At 48.8% G+C, this 14,703-nt stretch overlaps 1 long non-coding RNA gene across 1 annotated transcript; it reads left to right on the top strand.

The window, feature by feature from the left end:
• The first annotated feature begins 504 nt into the window (after positions 1 to 504).
• On the top strand, positions 505 to 12,981 carry LOC123346473. The gene is made up of 3 exons (XR_006573001.1): positions 505 to 619; positions 10,808 to 11,359; positions 12,474 to 12,981. It is a non-coding gene; the product is annotated as an uncharacterized LOC123346473 (long non-coding RNA).
• The last annotated feature ends 1,722 nt before the right edge of the window (positions 12,982 to 14,703 follow it).

Raw genomic sequence — 14,703 nt, 5'->3', positions numbered from 1 at the left:
CAGGGTGTAGTAAGCTGCGTAGCAGAGAGTAGGTTTTAGCCCCTACAACAGTTAAGAATATTGGCACCTTCTTTGCTTCTGTAATGTCATTTGCAATACCAAAAAGCTCAAAACGCTCAGTATACACATGCCACTGCTCTGTATTCTCATCAAAAGGCTCCAGGGGCCTGGTCAGAGTAGCCATGATTTTTAGTTTCACTTTCACAGTCAGTGCAACAAGCAGCTTTTTTGTTTGTTTGTTCTTTACCTTAACTTCTACTTCCTTCTGTTACTGGAGCAGCACCGGAGTCTCACCCTCGTCGCCAGTGTTATATCCTTGGGGCAGCCGGTGTAGGAAGCAATCACTTGAGGCCAGAGAGCAGGCAGCTAACCAAAACCTCCATTTTATTTACATATATACAGAGAGCACCTCAGCCGGTTGAAACCGGTTGAGCTAACCCATAATAATCTAACTCAGTTGCCATAGCAACAAAACCATGACAACCAAATACACAACAGAGGTGACCTGGGTGGAGGGCTGAAGCACAAGAGACAGACCACTGCAGAACTGGAGCAGCCATTGTCAGGGGGCTCTAGAGATCCTGCTAGGCTTGCCCAGCCACATGGGGGCACTCCAGCGGTGAGTCCACCTTTGTACAGTCAATATAATAAAACAATACTATGGTGATATATATCAGGGATGGGCAACTTTAAGGTACTAGAGGGCCACTGAAAACTTTTGGCTGGGGGTGTGATGCTGGGGGTGGATGTCAGGTCCAGCTCCCAGGGCCCTGGGGATGGGATGGAAGTTAGCACTTCCTACACTCACATGTGTCCATGTGCAGGTGAGGCCCTCCCCCTGCGATACCCCTCCCTGCCACCTTCCTGGCCCTGGTGCTGCTGCGTCGCCTGCCCTGAACTTGGCTGTGGCAGTCCAAATAAAATGATCTGGTGGGCTGGATGTGACCCCCAGGCTGACAGTTGCCCATCCCTGATATATATTATAGAAAGGCTTATGCCTGACAAGCCCTGGTAGTTGGGAGGCTCAACTAGCTTCTGCTAAGTTTTCCTTCTTTGAATCCATTGTAAATCATTTTGCTCGCTGGGTTAAGAGTTTCTACCTCACCAGAAATCATTTGCAGGATCCTGATGTCTATTTTTATATGAATCTTCTGAAGGCTCAGAGCTGAAAACCTGATCTCCCGGTCTTGGTTTTTCCTCAGAATAGACAATGAAAAGGGATTTGATCTACTTATGCTGGTGCAAAGTAAAGATTCCACCTGAGCAAGACTGAGAGGGAGGGAGCATGGTTTAGATTCAGCATTAGAACCAGAGTTAGCCTTCTCGCAGATCAAACGGTCCCCTGATCGATCTCTAGATAGGTCTGAAGACGGTCTGGCTGGCTGTTCAGTCTGTGTCCCTTATCGGTGATCTTCTAATGCCACTGGAGCTTTTGGTGACCTTGTGATCACTAACCGTGTAGTGGCCTTCTGTAGTAAATGCACCACAAGGAGGCTGTGACCTTTTGAGGCTTGCCTTGAGGATGACAGGACCAGAGATTGGGCTGGTGGCAGGCTGGAGGAAGGCTTTATTTGCCCTAAGAGCAGTGGTGTTGAAAGCTGGATCTACAGAGCACTTGGTTATAGACTGTCTGTGTGGAAACCAACACAGAACAACATCACAAGAAATATCCTCATTGTTTCCCTGCCCTGTAATAATTCGTGTTGGACAACTGCTATACAAGCAGTGCTTGCAAATGGCTGGCTGAATTCTGAATTGCTGTTTGATTTGACCATATTCCCGCTCGAGGTAATTCGCTCTTTGTGAGCAGTTCAGGCAAACACAAGCCCAGTACTGCAGAACGGAGTACCCCTCGCTGCCAATAAACAAGAGAATCCATGTGCCACCAAAGATATTTGCTATTGCTGTTTCCTGTCCTCAGAATCCAAGGATTGAGGGTGCCAGAGTGTCTCAGTCTGAGACAGCTCTGCTAGGTATGAATCAAGGGACTTTGGGGGTGGAGCGCAACGGGGGGGGCAAACCTGTCCTTCCACTTGCCAGACTGAACCTATATTGTGGCTATATAGGACTCCAATCTCAGATGTGGTTAGCCTAGCACTAAAACAGACATAGCTCTAGCTTGCACAGTGTTGAGATGAGACAAGGGGTTTTAGGGAGCAGTTAGAAATATAACGGGCATCCCTGAAGCATGGTGCCTGGTACAGCTGGCTACGTCTGGGGCTTTGCAGAGCTGGGGCACGTTTTCTGAATTTTGAAACTTTGACAAAATTTCAAAATTTGAAATTTAAAAAAAAGAAAAGAGCCCTGGGGAAATGTTTGGTGACTTTGTTTCCATTTCTCCCCCAGTTGGAGAGCTGATCAGTTTTTCAATTTAAAAATTTTGTCAACATTTCAGACTTAGGCAAAGCTGGAAAACCTTTTTTCACAATTCCACTCTCCTCCACCTCATTTTTTTTAATGTCTGACCAGCTCTAGTGCTCAGGCTTTACAAGCTTTAAACTGAGCAGCTGGGTTGAGCTGATAACATTCCTGACATGGAAATGCCCCTTGCCATATAATTGATTGTTTATATTGCTTTACCATGGTTAGTGGGACCTCAGGGGCTTCTCACAACTTGTAACCTTGGCTGTTCCTTTGGCATTGGGTAAACAAATCTGCCATTTCCACATTACTGGGGTGAGCAGTTTTGCAGTTTGTTCTGTTGTGTTGATTGTTACAGAGAATCACAAGCTGAGGTTGAATCTGCTTGGCTCAGGGGACATTGATTCAGGCCAGACTCAGAAGGATTTGACCAGACCACTGGGACTAGCAGCTCTGTTCTTGCAAGGAGTGTGGTGTGATTATTACTGACTACAAGTGGTCAGGGCTTCGGTTTTATAAGTTCCAGCACCCTCTAACTCCTATGTTAGAGCATTGATGACCCTAAGCATCACCTACTGAGCGACCAGTACTACTCCCTGCCAATTCCTAGGAGGTCTTCCAAGCATGGGTTAGGCTGAGCCCTGCTTAGTTTGTGAAGTCTAATGGTACAACTTGTCAGGGTTGTATAGAAGGTGTCACATAGGTAGTACAATGATATTACATCTTAGCGTATGCACACCACGGTTCAAATGACTGGGAGTGCAACATGAATGCTGATCGGAGCCCCTCATGGTATCACATCTCAGGGTGCTATAGATACAGGGGATAAGTGGAAAATAGATCTAGCTTAAATAGAAAAAGTGGAATAAAATCATGCCAAAGCTTTGCAGACATTACTGCCCATACATTAAATAGAGAAAATGGAGCCATTTTGGTTGCTGGATGCTGTGAGTTGATCTCTTCAAACAGCAGGAGTGGAGTACCATGCAGACTCCTAGGAGCAAAGGTAATATTATAATAATAATGCAGATTGATGACTAACACTTTCCCTCCTGCCACCTACAGATCAAAAGGCCTCTGACACCTGTCAGGCTTAAGCTGCTGGCAGTGGCAAGAAATGCTCTGGTTTTGTTTGATGTCTCTGTAACCTGCACGGACTCATTAGGAACACACTCACCCTGTTCTTCGGCCCGACACATGTTTCCACTGTCTGATCAAATCCGGAGGCCTGGGCTGAGAGCAGGGGTGTCCCACTCAGGTTCTCTTCCTGTTTTTGTGCCGGCTCTGGGCTGTGTAGCACTCAGCAAACTAACCCCTTTCTCTTTGGAAGCGGGCCCCATTGTCTCTGATAAGGCAGTAGAACAACCCAATTAGGCTGACTGCAACGCTACTCCTCTTGAGCCATGGTGGACTTTCCTCATGTCCTTTTAATATACCTTTAGGAAGCAAGGCTGCCCACACTCAAGGCATTGACTCCTATTGACTTGATGAGAGCAGGAGCTAGACCCTCTGTCCACTGTGACTGGATATGTCTAAATGAAGGAACAGGACAGAGGTTTTTAAGGTCAGGCTTGACAAAGCCCTGGCTGGGATGATCTAGTTAGGTTTGGTCCTGCTTTGAGCAGGGGGTTGGACTAGATGACCTCCTGAGGTCCCTTCCAACCCTGAGATTCTATGATTCTATGACAGCGGGAAACCTGTTTTTCATTAGCCTTACCCAGAATTCTCTTTTTGCTCAATTACGTATTTATTAAGTGGAGATGAACTGGACTTGGAGTGGATATAACCTTTTTTGTTAGAGGAACACACATCCAGGAGGATGGAGTGGAGTGTAACTCATTCACACCAGCTGGGTTGCTTGTGGAAGGGAGATAACAATATCCAGTTGGGGAGACCTCCTCTATTTCCTGTTCCGAGGAGATAGACCGATCAAGTTGGTGCGTGAAAAGTCACTAGGCTATTGGCTGCAAATTGCTCCCTACCACTGGTCTTGGAAATGGCACTGTCCGAACAAAGCCTTATCTAAGGGCTGTCTCATAACTTCCTCTCTTTATCAGTTTAATTAATTCTTATTGTTGTCCAAGCCTGGCTAATCAGTGCCCATCAATAGGGTAAGCAAGAGGGGCTGGATGCATCTGCTCTGAGCAAGCAGAGTGAACAAAGCTCTGTGTTTGTCCTGGCGGTGTGCTCAGTGCAGTGCAATAATGGCCTGCATCATTCTTGGTTACAGCCGATAACCCTGAATGAGCTCCCCCTTGCCCAAACACAGCAGGTTGTCAATGCCCGGCACGTTTTGGTGGGTACCACCCAATCGGATCCATCTTCTTTGCAACAACAAAGTCATTTTGTGATGGTTTGTTTGTCAATCCAAATTCCAAGCTTTTCACACACCTACCTTCCCACCTCTGTCCTCTCCCCGCTATGTACACACAGTTCCTGCTGGCAGAAATGGTTTGAGCTCAACGTGATTCCAACTGAGCTAGCAGCAAGTGAGCTGTGGTGAGCTGAAGATACTGCTGAAAGCCCTTGCTGTGAGACAGCAATGGTAGGATGCTGGACTATGATTCAGGAGGCCTGGGATCTATTCCCACCACTGCTAGTCAGTGTTTGTGTTCTATGGCAGAAGCCACCTGATACAGCAACAGTGTATATATGTAGTTAGTTAGGTCTGGTAGGTTTGCATATAGTTAGAATTCACAGTTGTTTAGACATCTGTGTGGTTTCCTCATATCCTTAACCTTGTGTGGAGAGTGAAGGCTTCAGCCAGGGACTTCGGCCAAGTCACTTTACCTCTCTGCCTCAACTTCCTCATCTGTAAAGTGGGGATGATACCTGCCTTTTTAAAGCTCTTTGGATGCAAAGCACAGTGCCACTATTTATCACAGGGAGCGAGAACCAGGCTCCATAGAGTTACTGTACATGGTTCCATAGTAACATAAGGATAGGCACAGGCAATGCATCTTTCCCGTCTGCCATGGTCTGAGAACTCAAGAGACAGACACGACCTGCTGCCTGAGCCAGAGGTGAAGTGTTTCAGTGCCTCCTGCCAACTGGGCTGGGTTCATAGAATCACAGAATATCAGAGTTGGAAGGGACCTCAGGAGGTCATCTAGTCCAACCCCCTGCTCAAAGCAGGACCAATTCCCAACTGGGTTAGTGGTTGATTACTTAAAAACAAAATATGGGAAAGGAGGAGGCTTATTCAGATATTCAGGGTGGGTTTTTTCTTAAACATTCCTTCCTTGCTAGAGATAGGCAAAAAACATCCCCTGCCAACACACAACCAACCCAGCCTTCGTTTTCAGTCCAGATAGAAAACAGCACAATCGTCCTAAATTCGCTCCCCACCCCCATAGCAGAGTATGGCTCCTAGTTCTGAACACAGAATTCACTAATGCCCCCTTAATAGACTAAACTCCATGTAGTGAACTCATTGACTATCAATTCAGTGCATCAATGCTGCTAGGTTCTATCCGATCAAGAGGAAACCCATTCCACAAGTTCCCTGCCCCATCTGTGAAATAACCCTTCTTTAATGTAGGGAATAAATATAAACACCTTTCTAATTCTGGTCTGTGAGCCAACCTCAGATAGACCAGCAGGCTTAATTTTATACTAATCCTTAGGTCATTTAAACACTAGGGGCCAGATTTTTAAAAGGCACTTAGAGATGCAAATAGGAGCTTAGTGGTTTTTTCAACAGCACTTAGGAGCCTAGTTCCCCCTTGTCCCCATCTGCATTTTTAGCTAGCTCAATAATTTTGAAAATCTGGCCTTAGTGTAAATGAGACTCGGATCCTGACGGTGAAATTCACTCCTGGGTAGGGAGCCTGCACTAACACTACGAGCCATTTATATCAGGCTTAAGAGGGACTCAAACAGTGCATAGTCCTTGTACTGCCCCTTTGGCACAGGGGTGAGTTTCACTTGTAATCATCTTCTCTGAAAACCAAATGGCCCCCAGTGTTGTCACTCTCCCCTTCTTGTGCTACACTGGACCCCCTGCGTCTCACTAGAAGGACAGTCCAGTGGTTGGGCCAGGGGTGGCCAACCTGTGGCTCCGGAGCCACATGCGGCTCTTCAGAAGTTAATATGCGGCTCCTTGTATAGGCACCGACTCTGGGGCTGGAGCTACAGGTGCCAACTTTCCAATGTGCCGGGGGGTGCTCACTGCTCAACCCCTGGCTCTGCCACAGGCCCTGCCCCCCTCCACACCTTCCTGCCCCCTCCCCTGGGCCTGCCGTGCCGTCACTCCTCCTCCTCCTCCCCCCACCCAGCACCTCCTGCACGCCATGAAACAGCTGATCGGCAGGTGCGGGGAGGGAGGGGGAGGTGCTGATTGGCAGGGCTGCCAGTGGGTGGGAGGTGCTGGAAGCGGTGGGGTGGGGGGAAGAGCTGATGAGAGGCTGCTGATGTATTACAATGGCTCTTTGGCAATGTACATTGGTAAATTCTGGCCTTTCTCAGGCTCAGGTTACCCACCCCTGGGTTAGGGGCTGACTTGGCAGACCTGGCTTCAAGTCCCTGCTTTGCTGCAGATTTCCTACATTGCGCTAGATGTCAGTACAACCTCAGGGGGAGACAGTGGATGAGTCATGTAACCTCTCTGTGCCTAAGTCTCCTGTCTGTACCACATGAATAATAGCACCATCCTACCTCGCAGATTTGTTGTGAGGGTAAATACATTAAAGCTTGTAAGGTGCCCTCATAAGCAGGCCAGATAGACTAAATGGGACACGTGGTGCTGATGCAGTGTCCCTGAATGTATACGCCTCACTCTTTTTGGTACAACATCACTTTAATCTTTGCCTGGAGATGTCAATTGACTTTCCTGCTCCCATCAGAAAAGCCTCTAGAAAGTGAGTTTCCTTGGCAAAAACCCTTTGATGCAGGAGAAAACTGTCACAGTAGGAGCTATCTACACTACAAGAGCAATCGTACTGGAGAACTGCAGTGGTGACAGTAGATCATTTAGTATCAATATTGGCATGGAAGCAATCTTGCCAGGTAGCTGTGGAATGAGAGCACTAAAAAAATTACCAGCGTGAGATAAACGCTGGACACTAATTGCATTCCTGTGGAGCCGTTCCACATTTGCATGAATGAGCGTCAGTACAGAACCTTGATTAGACCTGTTAATTTTCCAAGCCTGCTCTTGACTGCAGCTCCTCAACACTAGGATTACACTAAAGCCTTTCCTTTTTATTTTCTGGGGGTGTAATCTCTCCGCACTGAGATCAAGGACAAAGGGCTGCTCAGATTCCACCTGCCACGCCCTTGCTTAATGCTTTGCACCTGCTCCCCGAGATTCAAAAGGAAAGGTTTAAATATCCCAGCAAGTTTCCTAACAGAGGAGAGCACCTGGCTAATGCCCACCCCTGTCCATTCCCACCCAGTTTCTCTTCCTTTCTATGGGAGTGTTATCTCTGTTCTATAGATAAATTCACGTCTTCCTTTCTGCCTTCTTCTCTCGCCCACACCTTGCACGTTCACTGTTCCATTGGAGAGAGCTGAGGGCCCCAGTCCTCCTGAGGGGTGTATTTTACTGGCCTCCATGATGAGGGGTGTGGGGGAGGAAGGACAGGATGGGCCCAGTCCTGTGAGACTTCCAGGGTAAGTCTGAGGTCTCATGGGATTTGGCATGAGTTTTGGAGCTATGATAAGAGCCATGTGCTCAGGGCCACTTCCTGTTCGCTGGTTTCCAGGAGCTAACCCTCTCACCAGGCTGTGCTAGTTGCTGCTTTGGGGCTAGGAAGGAATTTCCCCCCCCCCCCATAGCTGCAGATGTTGGTTGGGTTTTTTTACCTTCTTGGCAGTGAAACCTAAGGGCTGAGTTCAGGGGTGAAAGTAATTTACAGGTCTTACCAGTACTGCCGGAGTCCGGAGGGGGGCGTGGCCTCATCTGAAGAGGCGTGGCTTCTCAAGATTTAAAGGCCCTGGGGCACCAGCTCTGGCTGGGAGACCCAGAGCCTTTAAATCAACCAGGGGATCCCAGCTGAAGAGGTGGCTGGGAGCCCTCAGGGGCAAATTAAAGGGCCTGGGGCTCCAGCGGCCGGGGGGAACCCCGAGCTTTGCGGGGCTGGGTCAGGGATTTAAAGGGCCCAGAGCTCCTGCCGCTGAGGGGAGCCCTGAGCCCTTTAAATCCTGGCCCCAGCCCGGCCACCAGAGCGGCTGCCAGGATTCAAAGGGCTCTGGGCTGCCTGCAGCCGCGGGGAGCTCTGAACCCTTTAAATCCTGGCCGCGGCTGGGATTCAAAGGGCTCTGGGCTGACCGAAGCCGCGGGGAGCTCTGAACCCTTTAAATCCCGGCCCCAGCCTGGCTGCCAGAGTGGCAGCTGGGATTCAAAGGGCTCTGGGCTGCCCACACCCGCGGGGAGCTCTGAGCCCTTTAAATCTCAGCTGCGGCTGGGATTCAAAGGGCTCTGGGCTGCCCGCGGAGCCCAGAGCCCTTTCAATCCCTGCCATGGAAGCCGGTGCGGTCCAGCACAGCGTACTGGCTCTTGCCGGACCGGACCGGCTTACTTTCACCTCTGGCTGAGTTTTATGAAGCTAGAGGGCTGGAATTCTCCCTTTGCTGGAGCACACATTTTGGAGAGTGTCTATGTGAGAGTCATTTAGTTGTCGCAACTTTTGGCAGGTGCCCAGTGCAGGAACTCACTGATTTAGGCTCCAGATCTGTAAAGATAACATAGTGGGCATGCCGAGGGCATCTCCTTATGAGACTGGGGCACTGGAGCAAATGCAAACCAGGGGCCAGGGAACTACCCCAGTATGTAGTAAAGAGAGAGAGCCTGGAGCGCTGGGCCTGGTGCAAGAGTTGAGGCCTAAACCAGAGGCTGTGAAACCAAAACCAGGCCATGTATTAGAGCAGATCCTCACAAGTTCCCTGTTCAGTACATGAACTTGGCAAAATTGTTGCTAGTGTACTAGGCACTAGAGATTTGTGTACAAATATTCCCACCAGTACAGATGTATCCCGGTGTAGCACAAGATAAAATGGTTTAACAAAATAATGACTAGGGATGTTTGATCCACATTATACGCTTGATGGTGGTGCTGGCTGGGGGGCAAGGTCCCCTCTTGCCTCAACCCCGGAAAGGGGGAAGGGAGGCTAGTGGGTGAGTGAAGGCAGCCAGAGACTCTCCTAGTGTGATGATTGGTGCCGCTTAGGGTAGGAACCACCAGGATTGGCAAGGGATCCAGGGGGCGTGAGTGACTCGCCGGACTGTCCCTCATGTAATTTGACTAATAACATTGTAGCCTGGTTAAAACCAGCACCATGTGTCCTTGCCTTCTTCTGTGCGGTGAGCACACCAAGTTCCAGCTATCTGGCCCAGGGTTGTGCCTTCTGTGGTGGTGGTTTTGCATTGAAGAGTCCACCATATAAGTGGATTAGTGGATAAGCAGTCTCTTCCTCTGCTGTTGGCTATGCTGAGTGAGAGCTGTTAGGAGTATGGCTTCGATGGGTTCAGCACAAGGGAGGTTCACTTTTGGCTCATTTGCAAGAGCTAATGCCTATGGACCCCCCCCCCCAGCCCCCTGGCTCGCAGTTTGAGTCTCAGGAGAGCATCTTGGGGTGGGTTGGGTAAGAGACCCAGCTAATTGAGTTAAATCAGCTCTAGCATCTGGTCACCCACTGGTTCAATGAGCAATGCCAGTGAAGGATAATTAATGATTAATTCACACGGCTGCTATTGTCATTACAACCCCGATTCTGCAAAGTGTTTAAGCACATGCTTAAGTCCGTTCCTGTTCGGACAAGCACTTAACCATGTTTAATGTTTGGCATGTGCTTGAGATCTTTTGAAGTCAATGGGACATAAGTGGTCTGCTGAATGATGCTGAGGTGGGAAATACTTGGTTACTTATCCAGGGGATGGATACCTGCTTTCTCACCATTTGATTGATTCTTGCAAGCTCACTGGGACCTCATTCATCCTTTCATCATATTAATGACTGCTTCTTAGAGCTAGTCCTGGAACCCACAAGGGGAAAGGCACTTCTTGATTTAGTCTCAAGTGGAGCACAGGATCTGGTCCAAAAGGTGAGTATAAGGCTTTGTCTACACTACCAAGTTTTGTCACCAAAAACTGCCTTCTGATGACAAAACAGTGAGTGCTTACACACTGCGATGCAACTTTTGTCAGGAAAAATGCCCAGTTTCGGTGACAAAATACTTCCACCCCTACGAGAAACCTTTTTTCTTTTCCCTTCCTTTTATTATTGACGAAGAGCCAGAGTAGATATCACACCTGCTTTCATCGCTTTGGCCTCCAGGAAGTGTCCCACAATGCCCACCCTGACCGCTCTGGTCTGCAGTTTGAACTCCGCTGCCCTGCAGACAGGTAAACAGCAATCCGCCCCTCCCCCTTGCAAGCCCTGGGAATTTTAAATTCCATTTCCTGCTTGCTGGTTCAGTGTGGGGAGGTCTCATCATGTCTTCACAGGTTACCATGGCTGGCTATCGCACCGAACGGTCTCCTGCCTAGACCACTGTGGAGTTGTTAGATCTGATCAGTGTATGGGGAGAGGCGTCTGTGCAGTCCCAGCTGCGCTTGACCCGTAGGAATTGGGATACCTATGGGCACATTTCTCAAGGCTTGTGCGAAAAGGCTATGATCAGGACACGCTGCCGTGCAGATCAAAGATAAAGGAGCTGAGGCAGGTGTACCGTAAGGTGAGGGAGGCAAACCGTCGCTCCAGTGCTGCACCTAAGACCTGCCATTTCTATAAGGATCTCGACTGTCTCCTTGGTGGTGACCCCACCTCCACCACCAAGAGCCCCGTGGATACTTCAGAGGGAACAGAGGTGTCGGAAAAAGAACCTAACCTAGAGAATGAAGTTATTGATGAAGAGGTGGAGCTAGACGGGGATGTGCAATTCCCAGCAGGGTTGCCCGGTGGGGCAGGCAGCCAAGAACTTTTCTCCACTCCTGAGGTGCCTAGCCAATCTCAGCAGTTGCTCTCCAGCAAACAAGAAGCAGGAGATGAGACGCCTAGTAAGTGACTGTGGCTTGTGTAGTGCGGAGGTGGGTTCAGGGCAGAGAAATGTAAGAGTCTGACTGTGTTTCTGTGAGCTGGACATTTCCCTGTGTAGCTAATTGGTATGGTGTGTGGCAAACCCAGGACAAATGACTACAAAGGGAGGGGTAGTAATTAGTCCCAGGGGGTTAAAAGGCCTCTCCAATCCACTGAGGAGAGAGAACCATGGGGAAATAAGGTTCAGCTGGAAAAGGGGTACCAGGGAACTAATTAGGTTCAGCTGGCTCCAACTGCTGGAGACCTTTTTAAACCCTCCCTGGCGTAGAAGCAGGGGGGAGAGTGAAAGAAGCAGCCAGCAAGTTAGGTGAAGCAAGGCTCTGAACCCTTCCAGCAAGGAAGGCTGCGCTCTGTCCCCAGAAGGGGAGAAAACAAGCACAAGGGACTGACTGAGGGAAGGATCAGCCAGACCCTGTGCTACCTGGAAGGGTTTGCTTTGCCCAAGCCTGTGTCTCCAAGGCTAAAAAGGACTGAGCTTGCTGAGGAGAAAAAGGTACTTTGCCACAGGTGGAACAGGGTGTTGATGCACATCGAGCTCTCACAGGAATCCTCCAGCAAGATCTCCAGGAAAGTTTCCTGGAGGTACTTGCCAATCCTCTGCCACAGGTTCTGTGCCAGAGCAGCTTTGTTCCTTGTCCCATTGTAGGACACTTCCCATGCCATTCGGCAATCACTTGTGCAGGGATCAAAGCAGCACATGGGTGAGCTGTATATAGAGCAAGGTGGAAGCTGCCAAGCATGTAGTAGATGTACCCTGGTTTCCCTGCTTACCCTCAGCAGTGAGATGTCTGCTAGAATGACCCCTGCCTGTGGAAAAGTGTGGGATAATTTTAGAATTATTTCCCTGTAAAGCTGCACTGCAACCCCTTCAAAGATTATATGTTCTTCTGTCCAGGTGCAGCCCCCCTGGCCAATGCTCACTATGTTTTGGGTGTTTGTAGAGATGTGGGCCTGGCAAGGGTCAGTGAGAAAGTGATTGGTATGTTGCAAAAGGTGCATATAAATGAAATGTTTCAATGCTGTGCTTGAATTTAACAATCCCGCTTCTGTGCATTGTCCCCTGTGCTTCACCAGATGTGGCCTTCAGGAACACGCCACACATCCCTGCCGACCATCTCTGCCAGATAAGAAAGAGGCCAAGATGCATCAAAGACTATATGTTCCGGGAGGTACTGCAGTGCTCCACTACAGAGAAAAGGGAATGAAAGGAGTGCTGGGAAGCCAAAAGGCAGGACAGAAAAGAGAGTCAAGCATTTGCAACTAGGCAGATGATAAAAGTAATGGAGGAGCAAACAGAGATGCTCAAGTCTTTAATAATGCTGCAGAGTGAGCAGGCCCAGGCTCGACCTCCATTGCAGCACATGCACAATTCTTTACCAGGACCGCCCCCCACACACTCTGCCCGCGCATTCCTTTCCACTTTCTGGGACTCCTTAGTTTTCCCTTCACTCCACCCCCTCGCACAACTTCCACAATGATAGCTGGACCGACACACAGTTGTGAGTGTCTGCCCTTTCCCAGTCCCGCCTTTCCCAGCAAGCATCTGTGGTTTGAGTATCACTGTGCTTTTTCTTGATCAATAAAGGCAAAGCTTTATAATGATAAATTATCTTTATTTTGTTTTCTACAAATTCACATTGCAATCACTACAAGTACATGTACAGACATTTTAATCATTTTCTTACTGGGATATGCGGCCCCAAATGTCAACATAGCCTCCGAGGAAAAAAATCTGGAATGCACCATGGAAGCAAAGATAAATGTTAATGCTGCTCGTTGTCAAAGTGCTTCATCAAAGCTTCCCTGATTTGAATTGCCACTCTCTGGGCTCCTCTGACAGCCCTGGTATCTGGCTGCTGAAACTCAGCAAGCAAGCACTCTGCCTCAGCGCTCCACCCCTGAGCAAACATTTCACCCTTAAATTCATAGACATTATGCAAAGTGCAGCATGCGGTTATGACCATGGGCGTATTCTCTTCATTAAGGTCTAACCTGCCATAAAGGCAACATCAGCGTGCCTTTAATCTGCCAAAGGCACATTCAGTTGTCATCCGGCACCTACTCAGCCTGTTGTTGAAATGCTCCTTATTGCTGTCCAGGTGTCCTGTGTAAAGTTTCATGAGCCTGGGCTGTCAGGGGTAAGCCGGGTCTCCCAGGATCACTATGGGTATTTCCATATCCTCCACTGTAATCTTGTGGTCTGGAAAGAGAGTCCCCTCTTACAGCTTTCTGTACAGACCAGTGTTCCTGAAGATACGTGTGTCATGCAACTTTCCAGACCACCCTGCATTGATGTCTGTGAAATGCCCATGGTGATCCACAAGTACCTGCAACACCATGGAGAAGTACCCCTTCCTATTGATGTACTCTGTTCCAAGGTGGTCTGGTGCAAAAATTGGAATATATGTGCCATCTATCACCCCTTCACAGTTAGGGAAACCCATCTCTGTAGAGTCGTCCACTATTTCACACACATTTCCCAGAATCACGGTCTTTCGTAGCAGGATGTGATTTATTGCCCTGCACACTTGCATTAATGCAGCCCCAATGGTCAACTTACCCACTCCAAATTGATTTGAGACCAACTGGTAGCAATCTGGAGTCACCAGCTTCCAGACACCGATTGCCACACACTTCTCTACTGAGAGGGCAGCTCTCATTCTGGTGTCCTTGCGCCGCAGATCTGGGGACAACTCAGCACACAGTTCCAAGACGTGGCTTTACACATCCAAAAGTTCTGTAGCCACTGCTCTTCGTCCCACACCTGCATGATGATACAATCCCACCATTCAGTGCAGGTTTCCCTAGCCCAAAAGTGATGATCTACCCTATGTACCCAAAAGCAATGTAAAGTTACTGCTATTCATATCACGCAGAATGTCAGGTACCTGTGAGTCTTCCTCTGTCAGTAATTTCACGATTAAGTGCACTGCCATGCATGATGTCCTCATGACACTTAACAGAGCATAGGATAGAAGTGAGGGGTCCATTCCTTCTCACTACAGATGCATAGCAAAAAATGGCCATTGAAAATATGGCACGAAAGAAAGCCACAAGCCTATGGAGGGCTTGGACACAAAGCAATGCATGACAAGACATTTAACCCGGTCCCAAGATGCATCGTGGTCCACTCCGCCTTCCCACAACACCTAGTGACAGAAGGTGTCACCCTGCACTGTGGGATACATACCCACAGTGCATTGCTCACACTGTTGATGATGGTTCCCCCAACGTGGATGTGATCTGTTGCCAGAGGGTGCTAGTGTGAGCAATCTTTTCTGATTTTTATTAAGTCAACTTTTGG

This window comes from Mauremys mutica, chromosome 12 (assembly GCF_020497125.1).
Source record: "Mauremys mutica isolate MM-2020 ecotype Southern chromosome 12, ASM2049712v1, whole genome shotgun sequence".
NCBI lineage: Eukaryota > Metazoa > Chordata > Testudines > Geoemydidae > Mauremys > Mauremys mutica.
The sequence above is the reverse complement of the archived record's forward strand: the minus strand, read 5'-3'. Positions and strand labels throughout refer to the sequence as shown.